Source organism: Urocitellus parryii, chromosome Y (genome assembly GCF_045843805.1).
Source record: "Urocitellus parryii isolate mUroPar1 chromosome Y, mUroPar1.hap1, whole genome shotgun sequence".
Taxonomy (NCBI): Eukaryota; Metazoa; Chordata; class Mammalia; order Rodentia; family Sciuridae; genus Urocitellus; species Urocitellus parryii.
The window spans coordinates 14,455,084-14,463,886 of NC_135548.1; positions in this window are offsets into that span (position 1 = coordinate 14,455,084).

Genomic DNA, 8,803 nt, shown 5'->3' on the forward strand with positions numbered 1-8,803 from the left:
TTTTTATCTATTTAATGCAGCATATATAATTGGGAGCTTTCTGTGGTTGTCTCTGAAAAACATAGTCTTAAGATGGACATTGATAATGCTGTTAATAATTTGTGTGCCTTATTAGGAATTCATAAACTCATGAAAAGCCTTGTTTCAAGATATCTGCTTATTTGATTCTTTTAGTTTTACTAAAATGTGTTCATTAGAGAAAATGAGAAAAATTTGAATTTCAGATTAATATTTTATTTGTAGCAATTATTATCAAGCAATTGTTTTAATATTTAATAGATTAATAGTTAATATTTTAGTATTGGCAAAATTTTCTTTCTATGACGCTGTTTCCAACTGCCAATCAATTACGTAAACCACTTTTTAAGTATCTACATTTCAAGCATCCTCTACTTCATATCAAAAAAGATTTGTTTTATCTGAGGATTTTGAGTGCCTATGAATGATGTGGTTTAAAGCAAAGAAGAAAATCCCTTTTTTTGAAGGAGCTGGTTTTTAAAAGTCTAACTTCTTTGTACATATATTTTACAGATTAAAGGATTTACCTGAAGACAAAGCCTTCCATTCATCAGAGACTGGACAAGAGTTACTCTTGCTTTTGGCAATTAAAGATGATGTTGTCATGGAAACAGCTGCTCCTGCTTTCATTCATTGGCTGCTTAGGAGGGAACAATAAGCTCTCTTTCCTGAGTTGGGGTTGTAATTATTCTCCTGTTATCTGCCTAAACAATTTTAAATCTTAAAGTTAAATTCCACAAAGTGAAGAAAAGAAAAACAAATCTTTTTTTTTTTTTTTTTGTCTAGAAAGAAAATTTAAAATCCTTTCTGTGATAATTGGGTTATCACTGCCCTTCTCCTTAATTTCAGCAAGAAGGCTTATTCCCATACCAAATGCAATGATAGTTGATAACAGGGATATGTCAAATTCTACTTGGTATTATGAACATGACCACTAAAATTTGAAAATTTTAATTTATGTTTGTTATTTTTTATTTTCAAAAGGAACATACAATGTAAGCTCCACTGTATAAGGGAGAATTTCAGTTTTAAAGTGTGCTAGTATTTACATTTCAAATCTTAGAAATAGTGCTGTTTCTCTTACAGCACATAATGAAGATATCTAATTTTCTTCTTTAATTTTTGGAAAATTTGAAATTTCCAAGAAAGTACAAGGAATAAGAAAAGCATACAAAAGCAAAAGCAACTACTATAAATCATTTTATGCATTCCTTCTGCTTTTCTTCATTTTATTCTGTTATGCGGAGTGACTGGGTAAGGGAATGGTTGTTTAAAAAATAATAGTGTGTATATATATATTTGGGTCATTTGAAAGTAACTTATAGAAAGTATCTCTCACCCCTAAAAAAAACAGCACTCATTTATAAGATCAATTTTCCACATAAGCACAATTTCTTTATGGTACGTAAGGAAACAAAAACCCTCCTGCCAGTTTTCCCTTTCTTTCTAAGAGGAGGAAATGGGTGACAAGTGGGCGAAAGGGAATTTTCAGGTAAACACATGGCATTTCCATACAGGAATGCTCCAGTAGAATTCTGAGCTCTGTCAAAATTCACACTTTCTTCTAATATTTAAATTTTAGTAATGGCAAAGAGTTACAATCAATCATGAACTTCAGGTTCAACCTTCTAACTTTAAAAATAAATGCTTTTACAGTTCTTGCAGGTTTTCACTGAGCTGCCTCCATTGGGTTTCTAAAACAAATTCTTTGATGCTTATCTAGGACTAGGGAAAAAAAGGAGAAATTATTTAATTACTCTATCTTTTCAGCTGAGCTTTGGAGAAGCTATATCTATATCTATCTATCTATCTATCTATATAAAATATAGGTACCCAAAACTAAAAAAAAATATTAAATTCTTGAATTATTTTCTTTGTTTACAAAGTTTTGAATTTGTTTCTGTTTTAGCAGAGAGCCAAATATGATAATATACTGTCCCAATAATTTTTTTGTGTGTGTGATGCTGGGGATTGAACCCAGGACTTTGTGCCTGCAAAGCAAGCACTCTACCAACTGAGCTGTACCTCCAGCCCCAGCAATATTATTCTTTATGATACATTGTTTATGGAAGCAAACTTGATATTTCCCAATATGCTGAAAAGAAGAAATTCTATGAAAATGGCATACAATGTGGAGAAAGAGAATGAGACCAGATTTTCAAATGTTAAAGATTTTTAGTTGTAATTTTATACCTTGTGCAAATTGTAGTGTTTCATCAATTTTGAGAAATGCTTCACAGATTTATGGAGAAATTGTAAGAAAAAACAGTGTCCGTGATACTAAAATGTGAAGGTGTCATTAAACTATCTCTAGTTATGGTGATAAAAATCCTTTAAAAGTTTATAAAGGATAATTGGATTAGTTTATGTACAACAGTATGTCACTTAGGGAAGTGCCAGTCTGCATAATGATATTATGGAGAAGAATTTAGCCCTTTTGACCAATTTTTTAAAAAGTGTATTGATTGCATACTGTGCCTTATATATGGAATGTTCTTTCTCTTTCTGGATCAGTATAAAATTTAGAATAAAATCTGGCTTCTGAATGTGATATTTTATAAACAAATATTGGACTATTTTATGTCATTGAAGGTAAAATCTGTTCATGGTTTAGGCCATATCCTGTAATTTTAGATATGAACCAAAGCAAATCAGATACATCATATAAATTCAGTTAGCAGTGCTTAGCAAAAGATATGTACTCAATCAGTGAAACCAAATGCTTGATCATTTCTGTTTTCTCAGATTTAAGGTTTTTCATGCCCATTATTTTGTGTATTTTTCATTCTATTTCCTTTGTTGTTTTGTCTTTCATATTTCCCCTGTAATAAAGAGGAAAATAATAATTCCCGGCCAAGAATTTGTCTTGTAATGCATTTGACTATCTTTTGGCTCAAAAAGGCTAGGTTTACTAAGCAACTTACAGAGACCCTGTCTCAAAATAGAAAATGAAAATGGTCTAGGGATGTGGCTCAGTGGCTAAGCAACCCTGAGTTCAATCCCAGTACCCAAACCAAACCAAACCAAACAAAACCAAACAAAAATGCTAAATTTTGTACATGCAGGACTAGCATTTAGTGTATTGAGCACAGCATATGTCTCTACTGTTTTAAAAATTGAGTCAAAGAGCCAAATTCTACTCCAAAATTATTTTGGAGATTGCCAATTCTCTTAAGTAATGCACTACTTACAATTTGTCATATATAAAACACTCTAATTCTCCTTTATAAATCCTTAAACCTTTTTATGTTAAATAATTATTAAGTATCTGTCAGGCATTGTTTTCAGAACAGAAAATGAATGGTGACCTTTGTCCCTGTGGGATTTTTATTCTGTCACATTGGGGTTGACAGTGGCATTAAGCTAGAAGACCCCAGTGCTATGGGAGTGGGGAGAAGAATGGGATGGGAATGTGGAGTCTTGGGAGGTGGTTATGGCTTTAAATAAGGTCATTAGGGTGGGATTTATTGTTACAGACCCCAGACCTGTGGAGAATCAGAGGCAGCTCAAAGGCCCCCTTCACCCTGGGTTCTTGCATTTGGGCCAGAAAGATTTCAGACACGTCCCACCCAATAACAGGGCATGAGTGTACTAGAAAGGATAAGAAGAAAGAGGAAAGGGGTCATTCTCAAGGAGGAATGAGTCCTCTTAGATAGATGAGGGAGCAGAGCGAGAGTGCTTCCCCTCACCCTCCAGTTTTACTGGGGGTCCCAGGAAAGTTTCTAGAGTCCTGTTCAAGTCCACCTTCTGCTTCTTCACTGAAAGCATAGGACCTGTGTAGACCTCCTCCAGGAGAGGATGGTGTGGTGCTCACAGAGGAAATTGTTTTTGCTTTAATTTCCTGCCCCCTTAATTGGTTAATTACCCTTTGGATAGCCTTCAGCAACCTTTCTTTGCAAGAGTGTTGCTATAGTTGCCAGGGTGGTTGGGGCTTTGGGAATTTGAGTGCTGAGGGAGGGTGCAGGCTACCTGGTAGGTGTGATGTGATCTTAAAACAAAGGCTTTTCTCCAGGGAAGTAACTATGGCTGGGGGAGGTTTTGACATACCAAGCCCCCATCTTCCACACGCTGACCTAACAGAAAAGGCTCCCTGTGGCTTTCAGTCACCATTTATTGTCCTTTCATGCTCACCCTTTTATGGCTGGCTAGCTACCTAATATTCATTAAAAGGTGATATTTGAGCAAAGCATTTGAACAAAGATTGACAGGTGAAGAAGTTGACCCTGTGGATATCTAGGAATGAACACAAGGCAGATTCCAAGGTTCTAGCATGTGACATGCTAAACGTTCCGCAAAGACAGGAAGGCTGCCATGGTTTAACTCAGATTGGATGCGAAAGAGCCAAGAGGAAAGGTAGAAATGGACACCGCAAAAATACAGAAGATGGCAAACCAATGAATATGTTTTGAACTTGCACTCTGCCTTCTTCTAGGAGCTATAGTGTGGTTTGAGCATAGAGGTGATAAGATTTGACCTATGCATTTTCAGGTAAATGGATGGAGTTGGAGAATATCATGCTAAGTGATGTGAGTCAATCCCAAGAAACCAAAGGCTGAATGTTCTTTCTGATAAGTGGATGTGGATCCATAATGGAGGGTGGGAATGGGAATAATGGAGAAACTTTGGGCAAAGGGGAGGCAGGGGAAGAGGCATGGGGACAGGAAAGATAGTGGAATGAGATGGACATCATTCCTCTAAGTACACATATAACTGCACATGTGGTGCAACTCTACATCATGTACAACCAGAGAAATGAAAAGTTGTACTCCATTTGTGTACAATGAATTGAAATGCATCATGCTGTCATGTTTAACTATTTAGAACAAATAAATAAAAAAGGATTTGACCTATGGCAAGGTGTTACTGGCTGCCATGTTGCAGATCGATTGTAGAAGGGCGTGTGAGCCAACAGAGATTCTAGATGGAGATTGTCACTAAAATCAGGTAATTGGTGCTGGTGGCAGAGTCCAGGGTGGTAGCAGAGTTGGTGGTCAAAGTTTGAAGGCCAAACTCTGAGCACTTTTGGTGAAGCAGTGTGGCGTGTGAGAGGAAGGGAGGGGTGGAGGAGGACTGCAAGACTCTATGTCAATCTGTGTTTAGAGTTAGTCACCTCTGTCCATTTGTAGGAGCGTGCATAAGAGTGCTTTCCAAAGTAAAGATCACTACCCAATAGTAGGTTAAAAAAAAAGTCAATTTAGTGGATCAAGACCAATATTTCTTAAAATTAATTTATTTATATATATATATATATATATATATATATATATATATATATATATATATATAATAGATGGACACAAAAATTCTTTCTTTCTTTCTTTCTTTCTTTCTTTCTTTCTTTCTTTCTTTCTTTCTTTATTGAGTTACTTACTTATTTATGTGGGGCTGAGGATCAAATCCACATAAATGTGCTAGGCAAGTGCTCTACCTCTGAGCTACAACCCTAGCCCAAGACCAGTATTTTTATTGTAATAGATAAACTAGAATTAAACAAAGTTGAATTAAAATTTATTTGAGTCCACTGCTATCTTAGTAGTATAAATACTGTCTCTACTGAGCACGTCTGGGCATTTGGGCTATAGAAGTGAACAAAACAAACAACATCCTAGACTTCTGGAGCTCATGCTTTAGTACTTTTGCATGGCCTCTTGATGTTACATGTATTTCTTACTGAGTTGCTGTCAAGAATTTTGAGAGTTCAGAGACCTAGGTAGACAGCAGAGAGAGAATAGAGAGCTCTCCAGGATCCTGGTAAGATGACAGAAAAGGAAGGATCTCTGCTGACACAGAACACAGCAATGACACCAAAAAGACTCGATTATGGCATGAATGAAGGGAAGCTCACTTACTGTGTGCCAGCCACTGTGAAAAAAGCATCTCTTAGGCCATGCACTCTCCTCCCAGCAACTCCAGAGGCTGAGGCAGGAGGACTGCAAGCTCAAGGCCAGCCTCAGCTATATAGTAAGGCGCCCTGCAACTAATAAAGACCCTCTCTCAAAATAAAAACTGAAAAGGATTGGGGATGTAGCTCAGTGGTAGAGCACCCCTCTGTTCAATCCACACTGCCATAAAAATAAATAGATAAATGGTAATTAACTAGAAAGTGCATTACTTGTTTTCTGTTTTAGGAAGCCATCTCTAAGAGTTTAAGGAATCTTCCCAGTCAGTTTGCTTGGCTCACTCCTTGTATTTATCTCTGAAATCAAGGTACTCTTCCTCAGTTAAGTTGTGGTTGCTTCTTGAATAGTTACTTTTGCAAAATAAAGTCATGGGTTTAAGCCACAGGCTAAGTAAGTTTCATCAAGGAACCAAGGACAATTTTGTTTTACTACTTAATTAGCTACGAGTTAATTACTTAACTGTATTAGATCCTCTAGATGTTTTCTATCTAACATGAGACCCACCAGCTGCACATGGTTATTAAGGATATAAAATGTGGTGTTCTAGAGTTCCACATTCTCTAAGGGTAAAATGTACATGGTATATCAAATGCTTACCCAAAAAAGAAGAGAATTTAAATTATTACAACCTTTGTATAGATTCAGTGTTGAAACAACAATATTTTAGATATATTAGGTTAAATTAAAATGTTGTATGCAACAAAATAAAATTATTCCCCCATCTCTCACAAGCAATGGAAATCTTGAAAATGTTTACACACTGCAGGGAGGAACAAGGCCAAGCAAGAGACTCTCCAGAGCAGAGGCCACTGGTAAAAACAGGAGATGGAATACTACTTGAAGCTGCAGGAAGTGACTTTAACAGGAGTGTGACTTCCTGCAACTCTGTGTGCCAAGATGAAAAAGGACCATTCTCAGCAGGTCAGCTTCATTCCTGGGACCTGGTAAGATGTCTTCCCAGAAAGGTGGGCAGGCTGGAGTTGGGATGGGGAGGCACAGAGAGAAGATGACTGGAAACCAGTGCAGACAGTGCAACATTAGTGGCTAAAGACTCAATTGGACCTGTGATGATTCAGACATGAGACTTCAGTGGTAATAATGGAAGCATCTACTTTTATAATAAATTCTTCTTGAAAATTGGCTTATAAATGACATTTTGACAAATTCTTCCTCTTTCATCCAGAAAGACAAATCAGAAAGTTGTGTGCTCATTATGCCTGTGACTGGTCAATAACAACAAGTAAGGTGAAAGAGCTCTATCTACAGAGGAGACAGGCCATGCATAGGCATGCTTCAAGGAGGCACTGTGAAGGCTGGGCTATAAGAACAAAGAGGAGGTTGTGTGTGACTGCCTCAGAGTCTCTAAAATATTGATAATTGTGTTATTCCACTTTCCCTCACTGTAATAAATATGTGAGCTAATCAGCTTATGAAGAGAAAGGGTTTCTTTGGGCCAACAGTTCGAGAGATGTCAATCCACAATGGGTTGGTGCTATTGCTTTGAGACTCTGGTGGGGCATCCCATCATGTTGGGAAGTTGTGGCAAAGCAGTGCTGCTCCCATTATCAGCCAGGAAGTAAAAGGTGTTGAGGTAACAGCTAGGGTCCCACACTTCTCTTAAAGGGCACACCCCAGGGGCCTCATGACCTCCCAATATGTTCTCAAAGATTCTACCTCCTCCCAGTAGCACCAGCCAGTTGACAAGGCCTCAGTAAATTTGCCTTGGAGGATCTGTCAATACCCAAATTATAGCAAGGAAAGACACTTAAAGGATCCATGAAATGGACAAGCACGGCTGTTTCTCATTCCCATCATGGTCTCAAGTTCATTGGCTCTGTGATCTTTCCACCCAAGCTGACCCAGGAATCCATGCTGGTTCTTTCTGGCACTGCAGCCACCTGTGGTGCACAGCTATAGTGCTCCACAGAAGGGAGAAACTGAAGGAGCTTTCACCAGGCCTGAAAATGAAGGAGATGATCCATCCAATCTACTCTGAGGGCTCAATCACATGCATCCAGCCCAACTTCAAAGGGAGCTGTGCCAGGAAGAGATGGCAGGACTCGAGAGCACCTACCCAGCTGTCCACCTTGATCCTATACATCATCCCTCAATATCTATCTATCCACCCACCCAGCCCGACATGCACACACTCACAGAAATACATGTCTTCAAAAAGAATAGTACACCTACAACATATTTTACAATTATACCTACAAATACTATGCTAGTGCCTTGTCCATTATATAACAAAGTTTCTGTTTACCAACTAGAGGGTGAACAAGATTATTTTCTGTTGAGCTTGATTCTTGTGAAGGGGCAGTTTCTGTTACAAGTGAATATACCTAGAATAGTGCAAAAGCATGAGATATTCAGTATTCATATTAATGATTACATATTTAGATTTATGGAGGTTGATACACAGATCACATGAGAATTGATTTCGTTGTTTAGAAGTTAAACAGCTTGTGTGAGTGTGTGTGAGTGTGTGTGTGTGTGTGTGTGTGTGTGTGTGTGTTTGTGTGGTCAGTGTTGCTTTAGAGTTCTCTCAAGTGGGCCTGTGATTAACCCATGTCCTTCTTCATTTGAAGAAAGAATTAGTTTTGGAGCATGTAGGGTTGGGGGGGCTCAGTGATAGAGCACTCATCTAGCATGTGCAGGGTTCTCAATTCGATCCTCAGTACCACATAAAAATATATAATATAGAAGTATTGTGTGCAAAGAAAAAAAGATACAATAAACAAAAAGACTTGGAGCGTGTGCCTTTTGTAATTTATTTATCTTGGTCTTTATAATGTTTTGGATGATGTACTCCTCAACATATGTTGACCTTGGACTTTAGAATATGATGTTCATGGTCTTTGCAGTTGTAGTTCATTTAGGATTAT